Source organism: Alligator sinensis, unplaced genomic scaffold (genome assembly GCF_000455745.1).
Source record: "Alligator sinensis unplaced genomic scaffold, ASM45574v1 scaffold211_1, whole genome shotgun sequence".
NCBI lineage: Eukaryota > Metazoa > Chordata > Crocodylia > Alligatoridae > Alligator > Alligator sinensis.
This window is the reverse complement of record NW_005842024.1, coordinates 1,560,735-1,574,371: the sequence shown is the minus strand read 5'-3', so window position 1 is coordinate 1,574,371 and position 13,637 is coordinate 1,560,735. Positions and strand designations below refer to the sequence as shown.

The window sequence follows — 13,637 nt, the reverse complement described above, 5'->3', positions numbered from 1 at the left end:
CCCCGCGCATTCTGCGTGAGAACGACCGCCGGCCTTTGATAAGAGTCTTGGCAGCTCCCGGGGCTGCGCTTGGCCGCGGTCACATTGACAGCGGGGGGAAGGACTATGGGAACAAGGTTCAGAGCTGGGGGGGCAACAGCACAAAAGAAAGAAAAAATAAAATAGAAAAGGGGAAGAAGAAAAAGAGAAAAAGGGGAGAAAAGGAAAGAGAAAAAAGAAAAGAGAGAAAGGAAAGGGAAAAAAGAGAAAAAAGAAAAGGAAAAAGGGGAAGAAAGAAAAGAACAAACAAAAGAGAAAAGGAAAGAAAGATTAAAAAGGAGAAAGGAAAAAAGACAGACAGAAAGAAAAAACAGGAAAAAAAGAATGAAAAGAATAGAAAAAGCAAAAAAAATAAAATAAAATAAAGGAGAGAAACTGGAGCCTTCCCTCAGATCTAGCAGTCTGGGCCGCAGCCGTTTCCCAATGAAGGGGAGTCCTGCTTGCCTGAGCACACAATCCCTCTTCTGTGAAAATAGGAGCCCTGTCAGCTCCAGGAGCAATATTGAAGCCATCAGGTGGACAGCTGACTTTTTAAAGCTGAACTGAAGTTTTAAAAAGTGTGGCCCAGCCGCTTCTAGAGACTCACCGCACCAGGGTTTATTAAAGAATGTTACTTAGAAGACAAGATTGCCCCCCACCCTCATGCCACACTCAGAAGTGGAAAGAAAAGTAATGCCATTAAAAATATTGTTTTTGCAATATGAACAAAACAGCTGCAGTGACCAGAGAGAGAGTTTGTGTTGACTATTAATCATTTATCACAGTCCACTGTCACACAGTACCAGGTCCCTTAACCCCCTAAAGGCCAGAAGTAGGACATAGATTTCATAGGCTAGAAGGGACCTGCTAAGATCATTGAGTCCAGCCCCCTGACCCAGGGGCAGGAAGTCAGCTGGGGTCAAAGGATCCCAGCAAGATAAATATCCACATGTTTCTTAAAAGTGTCCAGAGTAGGTGCTTGCACCACCTCTGGGGGGAGTCTGTTTCAGGCCTCAGGGGCTGTAAAAGAATATTCATGCACATAAAAGAGGTGTCAAACCCAAGTCCAAATAGTGTTGCAAAAATCATTTTCTTTTGTCGGGCATTCAAGCCTGGTCAATCCTCTCCCCCTTTTTTAAAAAGCTTGGCTCCCACTCCCTCTTGTCCTGTGTGAACTGTGCAAGTGATTTGTTCCTGCATTGTCTGCATGTATGGATTGCATTTCTTCCATGAGTCCCAAAAAAATAAGTTAGGTTGCCCTAACAAATAATGACAGAACCATTAAAGTAACTCTTTTATCTAATTAAGTTACCATATGATCTTGTTATTGTAACCTTTGTCCTTGAAACTGTGAACTAATTTAATCCAGCTGGTAGGCTGGAAAGTCTTCACTGATTTTTCCTAAAGATCATGATTCAAAGGACTTCATAAAACCAGCCAGAGTTGGCTTTGGGGAACTGTGTAAATCCTGGATATATTCGCTGTGTTTCTGGGAGGGCTCCAGAGCAGTTTGGAGTTGTGGAAATATGCCACCTACGCTGCCATAGATAATAAGTACCTTCCCAGCCAGCTCAGTCAGCTTCTAGGATTTGCTAAGAAGCCAGAGTGACCTCTCCAAAAAGAGGAGGCATGATCTAGTGAACCAAACACTGGCTTCAGGGTAAGGAATTCCTGCATTTTACCCAGATTTGACAACAACTCCATTCTTCCCTTTGGTCATATAAAACTTTCTCCCTTGATTTTTTTTAAAGCTGTATAATTGGGATGGTGTGGTAATTTGTTAACATTTAACGTTGTTTAAGTGGGATCCACCAAAATTCTACAAACAGCCAGGATCTAAGCCATCCTCTGGTTTATTTGAACAACCCACCCATGTGATAATTTTTATTTTTTTGGATAGCTATACAGATGACTCTACTTCTTCCCATGGAGTGCTGGAGTGTCTTAAGAATCTATTGCATGCGCTTTTTGTATGAAATGGATGAGTTAAATCTGGCTGAGTCCCAAAGAGTCACCTGACTCTGCACAAGATTGTTGAGAAGCTTTCTAGCAAATTAAACCAAAGATACCAAACCAGGTTTAGGATGGTAATGGAGAATCTCTCTTTAACGGAGAGATTTTGCTCGTATTTGCTACAGTGGAGGGAGTAAAAAGACGACATTAGAAGGCTCCACGTATACACAGAAATGGACAGGTGCAAACACATAGCCTTGCATGGAAGTGAGGAACCATATGTTTAGTGAAGGGTGGGAAAAACTGGATTTGTGACTCACCACTGTAGCTGATAGTTAACTCTGCATTAAGGTCCATGCTTTGCTCATGATTTCAAATGATACAAATTATCAACAGAAGGTAGGGCAGGGTGGCACCTTACCCTTACAGATTAGCTGGTTCAGAGAGGCACAAACTATTAGGCAACAACCTACTTTATCAGCTAGGATTTGCATCTAGTAGAGTAGGTTGTTGCCTACAAAAGCTCATGCCTCTCTGAACCAGCTGCCAAAGTGCCACCCTGCCCTGCTTTTTGCCTGACTTTAGACTAAGATAGCCAAACACCTCTGATTCAGATAATGGAATTCCAGCTATAGCACGTTAGCTAGCTGCGAGTACTTCTGGAGCCTTTGTCACAACATGGTCCTTTGTCATTCATTCTCAATCTAGCCAATTTCATAAGAGACAAAATACTGCCCCAAAGCTGCATCTCACTTGAAACTAAATAGTTCATCATTAAACATGGCTAACATTCAGGATAGCATGTGTGTGGGTTTTTTTCTGTATTTAATCTTATCCCTGGAAATCCAATAGGTAAACATAAGTGTTCCTTTTTCCAGCCTCATAAAATGGCAATGTTTATAACTCCACATCCAGTTTTAATGGACCAACTTTAGAAAATACCATATTTAATCAAACTAGTGGTTCATTTTATTTTATAATCTACATCCAACAATAGCAAGCATACCCAGCTCTTTCCAGAAAGGTGAAAGACATTTCTTTATAGATTACATTGCATTACAGAGTCCTCTTTCTAGTGGTTGGATTTATAGTAAATCATATAATTAATTTAATTTACTTTACTTTCTCTAAGAATAAAGTTAACAAGTTCATGCATAGCATTATCTTCTGATGTGTACTCCAATATTTGGTTTGCAAGTTCATTATGTATTATATCTCAGCTACCACAGGGAGCTACTATCTGGAATCATATGTATGAAAGGATATTAAGCTTTTCCTACAATGTTTTGATAATTAAATGTTTTGGCTGGTTATTCTGAGGGACAAATAATCCCATACAGTTAATCCTCATTTTTCATTTAAATGCTTGAAAATTGCATGATTAAAACTAACAATAGTTATGAGGAATGTTTTCAGAGGTTGATATTTCTTAGATTACCCCCAAATTAAGAGTGCAGTGCAAAATATAGAACCATCCACAACAGTTTCCCTTTATTGCCTTAAAATATGCCCACTTGGGTCTGTCAGTTAGCAGTAAACATCTCATTTACCCATCTCCTCCAGTTACCCTAGTGTCTCCTTTTTCCCTTCTTCTTTCCAGTTCCTTTGCGTTCCACCTTTCACTTTCTGTGAACCGCTAAAATGTCAGGGGTCAAGCCACAAGAGGGATTTAGGCATTGTGATTCTCAGCAACCACATCTTATTTTTAGGTGCTTAACTCTAGGTGTTGGGTTCAGAAATCCAAGTTGGGTGCTGAAGTTCTCTATACAGTGAAGAAAGGGTTGAACAGTTAGAAAGGGATCTGCAAAAGACAGGACAGGATGCTGAGTGGGAAGATGCCTAAACAAGCTACTAGGAAACACTGAAGAGATGAACGTGTTTCAAAGCCTGTCTTTCTCCCAAATTTAGGCACTTACCTGCAGCCCTGTGTTAGGCACCTATTTGAGACTTTTTTTATTACTTATTTCTAGGTACAAAGCTCATCCATTTAAGTATAGGGGAGTTTCTTGTTCTTTTAAGACTTGGAAGAATACCTTTTACATAATAGCCTCGTGGTTAGAGCACTTGCTTTGGGAAGCAGGAGACTGGGAATAGCCATTCTTCAGCCAAGGGGGATTCAGAACTTTATATCCCACCTCCTATAAAAGGAGCCTAATCCCCAAACTATGTACTAGGCTGGGATTAGTAGTAACTAACCCTCCTGTTTAACCTGGCCTGCTATGCAGCTATGACTGAAAGATTTATGAAGCCATAAAGAAAGAGAGTAAGCAGGAAGTGTTCTGATTCTGTACCTCAGTTATGAGGACACTCTCTTAGTACACAAGCATCACAGGTTGTGGTTATTATGTAAAAGGTGACTGACATTGCCACCTCATCCCACTAGGCTTTTGAACAGAAGTAGCCATGGTTGTTGTGATTAGTGTTGAACTGAATTACCTCAATCAGGTTAGGCAAGCTCAGACTACAACAACAGGCTCGCACCCCTCAGGGGACTGAAGCATGGTAATGTCTTATTTAAGAATGCAAAATGGACTTGTGTGATATATATGCCGAGATAGTTCCACTCTGGAAATGTGCAGCAGCAGTACTTCAATGCCTTTAAGTCACAGGCAACATGTAAGTGCTGACAGTGGGGAGGCACACCTCCACCACAGTGGGGGGCGGGGAGGGGGCCACAACTGGGAGCCACCGCTACCCCTGCTGCTGATGTGTGTTGGGTCTGGCTGGACTGCAGCCCCACACCCAGCTGTTGGGGCAGAAATCACACTGTCACTGCCACCTGCACTGCTGCCAGGCCCTGGCTCCAGCCAGGATGTAGTCCCATGCCTTGCGGCCCACTGCCAGCACAGAAATCAGAGAGGACACATGACCCCATGCTTTCTGACGCATCCCCAGTGCTTTAAGTAACTTCTTCAGCATCTAAGCAGCTGCGTAAGGTTTTCATCCATTGCTCATTTGGACTTAGCTGTTTAAATTCCACCTCAGTTCTGCTTTAGCTGTCTACATCCTTTTTTGGCATCTAGCCCAGGGGGTTAGGAAATTTTCTCTCCCAAAGGCCCCTGACCATCTCGCCACTCAATGACACCTTTCAAAAACAATCTAAATTCCATTCTGCTATCACCTTCCAGAATTCAACACATTCTGGTAGCTGCTATTCAAGCTAAAGTAGATCTAATCTAATCAAATCTAATAATCACTGACATATCAAGCAGTGTCTCCAAGGAGGGACTGAAATACAACTGCCATGCAGTGTGTTTGTAGCTATTGACTGTAAGTTAAACCTAGCACTGTTTACACCACAACTAACCAACCAACCTTATTAAAATCATGGAGGTTGCATTGGCATAAATCACAGCAAACGTTGTACTTCCTAGTAGACTTTATAACATGATGTAATCTATTAATAAGGAACGAAGGCGAACAAATCTAGAAAACTGACCCAAAAAATTGTGGGAATTTTATTTCAGGTTTTATGCTGGTTGTGTCACTGACTTGCTTTCTTTAACAGTTATTTGATTGAGTATTGACTTACAGTCAGTAAAGAATAAGTTGAGCCCTGACAGTCTGAAGTTCTTTGATAACATGGAATTCGTATCTTTGTTATACATAAACTAAGGATGTCAGCAGTTTTCATATCATAAGATTTAAATACTGCAATTGTGTTTTATTCCAAATGATACTATGGTATTAATTTTGCAAACCAAACACTAACCTCTGTCTCCTGTTTTAGCCTGGCTAGCAGAATGTCAGACACACCCAAGTATAGGGCTGCAAAAAGACATTTTTAAAGAGTTACTATAGCCCCATTGCCTGATAAGATCCTATTACTGACCTGACACTGGCCTGAGAACTGAAGGAGGTTTGGGGTATTGGTGTGATTGTTTAAATCTGTTGCAAGGGAGCCAATAAAGGGGTGCAGAGGGATGGGTCCAAGGTGATGATCCAGAGAAAGATCTTTGCCGCAGGGTTTTGAATGTATGCAGGTGGGGTAGTCTGGCATTTATCAAAGACAAGGTGATAGGGATTGAGAGTATGTTTTAGGTGTGACCTAGAAAGTAATGCTGAATTTTATGGATAATGAGCAAAAAAAAGATAAAGTGTATATACCACTTGGAGTTATGTGATTTTGAGAGAGCTGTATTAAAGTCAGGGCCTAGGTTTTGCATCTGAAAGATGGGAAAGTTGATGGAAATGCCATGAGAATGTACTCAGAATGTAGGTTTTGGAGGGAAAGATTAGGGGAACATTACCAGCTTTATTTTAATTAACTTTGAGTGTAGAATGACAGCTGGATGCCCACAGGTCAGAAAGACTAACCACAATTTAATTGGACTAAAGAATACACATCCAGTGTACAGAAGCAGTCATCTTAAAGTTAGCTGAAGATATGTTTATGACCAAAATCACCTAAACATATAGGGAGAACTGCAGGGATCTAAGTAGAGTTACTATACATCCAGGTTTTCCTAGATATATCCTCTTTTTGGGCCCTCCTATCTCCATTCAAGTGGTTTTTTGAAATATGAACAAATGTCCAGATTTTGCTCTGCTAGTCCTTTTTCAGCATTGAAGCAGGTAGAACTGCATTTCCCGGCTTGCCATAGCAGTGTGCATGCTTACCAGGGATCTGGTTTTCTGTTTGCTGCAGAAAATCATGGACTTTCCTGTTTAAAGGAGGAAACTGTGGGTTTCCCCTTGCAGGCTGGCAGTGTTTAGCTTGCAAGGATCTGGTTGGGGTGATTGGAGGCAGGGCGCACTATGTGCATCTGTGCATGCATGTGCACATGGCCAGCATACAGCCAGGTAGGGTGGTGGGAGCAACTCCAGCAGCTGAATACAGGTAAGCCTATGGGGAGCAGGGGTTGGAGGGCCAGGGTGTGGGGACTGTTTGGTGTGCCGGGGCAGGGGGTGAGAGGATGCCTGCTGGTGCTGGGGAAGGTGTCTGGGTGATGGAGCTGCTGCAGGGTGGGGAAGGGGGACTCTTTGGGAACAGCAGGAAGTTGTGTGACCGAGACAGTGGCACTGGGGTCAGTGCCCATGTTGACAGGGGTGGGGCAGCTGGGGCCAGGGTGCCTGGTGCAGTGCGAGAGCCCCAGCCCAGGGTGGAGGGTTTCCAGATGCCACAGGCCTCCCCACCTCCTCCCTCCAGCCCACGCCAAAACCAGATTCTCTCCATCACTGCCTGCATGAGCTGGAGCCACCGCAGCCATCGTGTTTCAGCCCAAGCGGGGCAGTGGCAGTGGCAGCTGAGACCCCCTCTGGCAGGGCTGGGGGGACTGTGGATTAGGAGTGAGGAGCACTGGGGGAGCAGGGGACTGTGGGTTGGGAGTGTAGAGCACTGGCCAGGAGGCTGTGGGTCAGGAGTGAGGGGCAGTGGTAGGGCCAGAGGTCTAGGGGCCAGGAATGAGATGCACCAGCATAGCCCAGGCGGGTGGAGGACTGTGGGTTGGGAGTGAGGGACACTGGCAGGGCCAAGGGGCTGTGGGCCAGAAGTAAGGATCACCAGCAGGGCTGTGGGGCTGTGGCTTTATTTTAATTTTTAATTTAATTTCTGAGGCAATAATACTTGTTATTTACTGTAACAGTTAGAAACTGCCCCCCTCCCCACAACCATATTACCTCCCCCTCAACACATCTTTTTCAGAACTGGAAATATGGTAATACTAGACCTAAGAAAGTGAATTTATGGAACCCACATAGAAGTTCAAAGGTGAATGAGGAAGATGGTTCAAATTAAACCCAAAGGAATGATTAATTAGAAGGGTAGGAGGACAGCTAAGATATAAAAGTGTCATGAAAGTTAAAAGAGAATAATATTTGCTTGTTCCTTATTCTTTAAAGTTTTTCCTCTTCTTTGGAACAAAAAATATTTTTTCTGGGTCTTTTTAACATAGAGGAGGTTGAAACATCACTAAAACAAGGAGAATATCCCAATCTTCTCATTCAGTGAACTACATAATTTTAAATAGGTCAGAATATATTTCCAAGTACACTCAGATTTCTATAGTCCTTACAAACATGAGACATTCTGGTGGACTCATGTCCTGATTTTACTTGGCTATGAAAACAATTTTTAAAAAGCTACTGTGCTTTGGAGTATATAGTATATGTAAAACAAACAAGCAAACAAAAAAGTCTAACCCTATAGATATATGCATTGCTGCCCATAACAAATAGATAAAATGATATCTAAATGAATAGAATAGTAAGTCTTTTGTGGAGCATGCTGCCAAAGTTGCAAGAGGTGAGGCATGAGGTATTCACCTACTTTTGTTTGCTTTAATTCCCAATTACCATTCTGTAGTGTTTAAAGACAGGTTTTTGATTTTCCTATAGTTGTTATATCAGGAAGAGAGATGGCAGAGTACACATCAATACCAATACTCAATTCCTATGGAAAATGCTTCTCTACTAATTCAGAACCTTTTCCCAGGATTTAGGGACTGAGCAGCGATTTCTAGGACTGGACCCTCACACGTACAGGCCTTGCAATGAATCCAAAGACCTGTACTAATGAGGGTCCAACTGAACACCTTATTAATTGCATAAGATACAGTGAAGTTTTTAAAATCTGCTATTGGATATATTTCACAGAGCTAGTTGTACAATCTCTAGCATATACAATGACTTTTAAACATATGTAAATATTGTAAATATTAATTTACTTGTAAATATTGATTAAATAATAACACCCATTATCTTAATGATTGGAAATAGCACTATTATATTAGCTTCTTTTAAAAAAAGACAAAGAATCTAAAATGAAATACAATTAGACTATAGTTCCTAAAATGTACAGCTGACCAAAAAACCCCCTAAACAAGCCCTACAATTAACTTGAAGGTAACTGTCTGTCTGTCTGTTGCTACCTTTGAAATTGAATATTTTATTACTTAGAATAAATGACTGATGTGGTGAGCACAGGATTAGGATTTCGTTAGGAGTTAGGGTACCAGACAGCCTCTTCTAATTTCACTGGAAGGGGATGGTCTGCCACACCTCAGCTGGGCCCTTTTTCCACAAACTGGTTTTACTTCTCCCAGCCAGGTTCTTTTGGTCCTCACTGGGTGTGTCTACACAAGGGCTAGGGATGGACATTCAAAAAGCCTGAACCTGAATTGGTTCAATCTTTGCGGGTTAGTCTAATCTGCCTAGATTGAACCAATTTGCAAGTGACAGACATTCCCTCTGGACTGAGGAAATGCAGGCACATGCCTGCAGTCACTCAGGCCAAGAGCTGGGGGCACTAGAGCACACCTTCAGCTACAGGGAGGCTGTGTTGGCAGGGATGTGGCAAGCTCTGGCAGTAGCCCAAAGTGAACTGACCAGGGAGGGGGTTTAATTCCCCCTCCCTGTCCCATGGCCTGAGCCAGGGTCCACCTACTGCTTCCCCATCAGTGGGCATGGGGGCACAGCCAGACACTAGCTGGCATGGGCATCTGAGACTGAGGGGCAGGGAGGGGGGTTTATTCCCACCTCCAGCCATTCTGTCCTGGGAGACCACACCCAGGATCTGCCAGCCCCAGTTGCCACTGCCACCAATCGCTCCCAGTGCAGGGCAGGTGGCAGAATAAGCCCTTTCCGTGCCCCTTCCACCAGACTCTGGAGGGAGCGGGGAAATAACTCCCCTTCCTACCCCATCATCTAAGGGGGCCATGCTGGCCAGCCTCATGCCCCCACCCCTGCCTCCTCTCATGGTTTCCCAGAGTGCAAGGCTTTTCCCAGCTGGGGGGCTGTGCTGTGGGGTGGGCAGAACTGCTGCAGTCTGTGCAGGGTTAGTAGCAGTAGTGCTTGGGGGTTTAGGGTGGCTACGGCCTCCCCTCTGAGCTCTGATATCGTGCTCACCCCATGCTCACCCTGCGCAGTCTGTGACAGCTCTGACCGCCCCACCTGCAGCGCAGCTCCCCCCACCACTAACAGGCTTTCACTCCAGGAAATGATGAGAGGGGTTGCAGCCCCGTCACAGTCATACTACCTCACTACTCCAGCAGCAGGGATGGGGGCTTGGGAATAAACCCCCACCCTGCCCCCTCTGCCTCAGGGGGTCATTCTGGCCTGTGTCTAGCCACACCCCTGCCACTGCTGCAGTAAGGGGGCAGTGCCAGACAGATCCCAGTTCAAGTCCATGGGACAGGAAGCGGGGAATTAAACCCCCTTTTCTGGCCAGTTCATTTCAGGCTGCTGCTGGGGCTATGCCCCTGCTGCTGGAGCAGCAAGCAATGCCTGGCAGGTCTGTGCTAGTTGGACATGGGAGGGATTGGGGAAAAAAATTCTTCCCTGCCCCCTTCGCCTTAGGAGGGCCAGTATTTGGCTATGCCCCTGCTCCTGCCTCCCCCCACTCTGGCTAGGGAAGGGGGGGGTTAACCCTGCTCCATTGTAGCAGACAGCCCAGACCAGGGCTGCAGAGCATGCTGGGATGCTGGGGGACTCTGTTATAATTTAAACCAGGAAGGGTTCTGGGACAGAAGTTTCCTAAACCAGTTTGAGTTCAATCAGTTAAGTCTGATACTACATTCAACCAGGTTTATCTCAAACTGGTTTCACACATTTTGAAACTGGCTTATGTGCACTGAACTTGTTCTGTTACAGGTTTAAACCAGTTTCTGCTCCCTTAAATCGGTTTATGTGTAACTTCTGTCCCTAGCCAGGATGTTTATTGCAGAATAGGCTAATTAGCTAACAGTGAACATCTCACATCTACACATGCAGTCCTATTGAACCACAGAAAACTAACTCTGTTGCAGGGCAGTACTTGTAAATACATATATTATCCTGCTACGGATTTTTTTACTCTGCAGCCTCGGACATGTAGATGCTGATGCAACTGGCTAGGGCAGGAGGGTGCTTCAGTGTTGGGGCTGCCTACTGGCTACCCCTGCACTAAAGCACACTTGTGGCCAAGCCAGACCCTCCACAGCACAGTGGTTTGGGTCAGAGCAGCTCTGGGTTGGCAGGCTGACCTCCTAGACTCCTGCTAGCTGTGGCGCTCTGATCCAGCTCGGCATGGTGCAGTTTCATAGACATTAGGTCTGGAAGGGACCTCATAAGATCATTGGTCCAGGCCCCTGCTCAAGGGGCAGGAAGTCAGCTAGGGTCAAAGGATTCTAGCAAGTTAAGTGTCCAAATGTTTCTTGCAAGTGTCCAGAGTAGATGCTTGCACCCTGTCTGGGGGGAGTCTGTTCCAAGCCTTGAAGGCTTGGACAGTAAAGAAGTTTTTCCTTATGTCTAGCCTAAAATGGTCTTGCAGGAGTTTGTTACCATTAGACCTTGTCATCCCCTGGGATGCTTTGGTGAACAGGTGTTCTCTGCCCTCTGATCATGCACATGGCTCTCTTCTGGACTCTTTCAAGCTTCTCTACATCCTTTCTAAATTGTGGAGCCAAAAATTGGATGCAGTACTCCAGCTGCTGCCTCACCAAGGCCAATACAGTGGGAGGATGACATCCTGGGTCTTGCTTGAGATGCATCGTTAGGTGTAAGCCAGAGTTTTGTTTGCTTTCCAGCTGCAGTATCACATTGGTGGCTCATGTTCATCTTATGGTCAATCATGACCCTTAAGTCTCTTTCGGTCATGGTGCTAGTGAGTGAATCACAGGTGAGCCAATAAGTGTGATGTGGGTTTTTGTTCCCGAGGTGGAGCACCTTGCATTTCTCCATATTGAATGCCATCAGGTTTTCATCTGCCCACCTTGCAAGTTTATCACCGTTGGCCTGGATCACCAGCCTATCCTCAAGTGTGGACACTCTTCCTCAAAGTTCAGTATCATCAGCAAACTTAGCCAGTCCACTTCTGATGCCAGAGTCCAGATAATTTATAAAGAAATTAGAGTAAAGGTCTAGGAACAGAGCCTTGGGGGACACCGCTAGTCACTGAGTGCCATGTTGATTCAGTTCTATCAGCCACTGTCTGGATCCAACCTCGGAGCCAGTTCCCCAGCCATTGGACTGTTGAGTAGTCAAGGCCACAGTTGCCCAACTTTTCCATGAGGACATAATGGGACACCAGGTCAAATGCTTTTTAAAAGTCCAAATATATTATATCAACCTCTTCCCCATTGTCTAGGTGATGCATCACCTGGTCATAGAAGGAAATGATATTGGTCAAGCAATACTTGCAACAAACCCATGTTTACTCAGAATGTTGCCTTCTGTTAGCCTGCCAACTCCCTCAGAATGTTGTCTTCTGTTAGCCTTTCAAGAATGGTTTCTTTGATAATTTTTTCCAAGATCTTCTCAGGGATTGAAGTCAAACTGATTGGCCTGTAGTTTCCCAGTTCTTCTTTCCTCCCTTTCTTGAAGATTGGAAGAGGGCCAATGTGGTGCCTATGTTCAGGTACTTTGCCTGAGTGCCAGAAGTTCTTGAAGATGCTTGCCAGTGACTGTGCTATGATGTTGGCCAGTTCCTTTAGCACTCTTGGGTACAATCTAGCTGGATCAGCTAATTTGTGGGGGTCCAGCCACTCAAGATGCTCCCTCACAAGATCCATGCCAATGGTGGGAATATGTTTATCCTTACCCTGGTCATCCCACATCATGTTAGGCAGGGTGGTCCCTTTGGGCTGATGAAAAACTGATGCAAAGTAATCATTAAGCAGATTGGCTTTTTCCTGGATGTCAGTATACAGCTGCCCCAGCTGGTTTAGCAGGGGTCCAATGTTGCCCTTGTTTTTCTTTTGACTCCCGACATATCTGAAGAAGTACTTGTTATTGTCCTTGATTCGCGTAGCCAGTTGAAGTTCAGTTGCAGCCTTGGCTTTCCTACTTCGCTCCCTGCAGGTGCGGATCAGTGCAGAATACTCCTCCTTAGTGGTGTTTCCTGCTTCAATCCTTTATAAGTCTCTCTTTTTAGACGTAGGAGGTCCATGTGTTCCCTGTTGAGCCAAGGGGGTTGTTGATCCCTTTTACCACCTTTCCTATGGGTTGGGATGGACTCCCCTTGTGCTTCTAGGATTGCTTCCTTAAGGAGCAACCACTCATCATGAACTCCTCTCCCTGTGAAATCATGGCCTCTCAGGACCTCAAGAACATGCCTCCTGAGCTTATGAAAGTCTGCTTTCCTAACGTTGAGGACTGCTTGTTCCGGGTGTATGTGTAAATGTGGTGCCTGGGAGTAATAAACTCACACCACATTTTATTGCTTTGCCTTAAATGTAGATGAATCCACTGAGTAGTTTTGGTGAAAGTTGGAAAAATATAAAAGCAAAAAATAATGGAATTCAGACTAGGGAGGAGGAGACTGTATGTAGATCAGCTAATATAAATAACAAAGCAGGCAAGCCTCCAGTTACAACTGCATATGACAGCTATAAAAATTATTCTGATTTTGCATCACCAATGCACTTTAAATAGGATTTATATTATTTAGAATTTAATATGTGCAGGTTGGGCAGACATTTGTGTGGGATAGTTTGAATAGAGATAATCCTGTGTTGAGTAGCAGGCTGGATTATTTAAATTCTTGAGGTCCCTTCCAGCCTTACTTTTGCATAATACTATAAATTAAATATAGTTTCATAGTTTCTAGGGTTGGAAGGGACCTGGGCAGATCATCTAGTCCGACCCCCTGCCATGGCAGGAAAGAGTACTGGGGTCAAACGACCCCAGCAAGATGGTCATCTAACCTCCTCTTAAAAACCCCCAGGGTGGGAGCCTGCACCACCTCACTT

At 44.4% G+C, this 13,637-nt stretch overlaps 1 protein-coding gene across 1 annotated transcript in view; it reads right to left on the bottom strand.

The window, feature by feature from the left end:
- HPGD (15-hydroxyprostaglandin dehydrogenase) overlaps positions 1-13,637 on the bottom strand; it is a 60,688-nt gene that overhangs the window by 40,852 nt on the left and 6,199 nt on the right. The gene's annotated exons all lie outside the window — the stretch shown is intronic.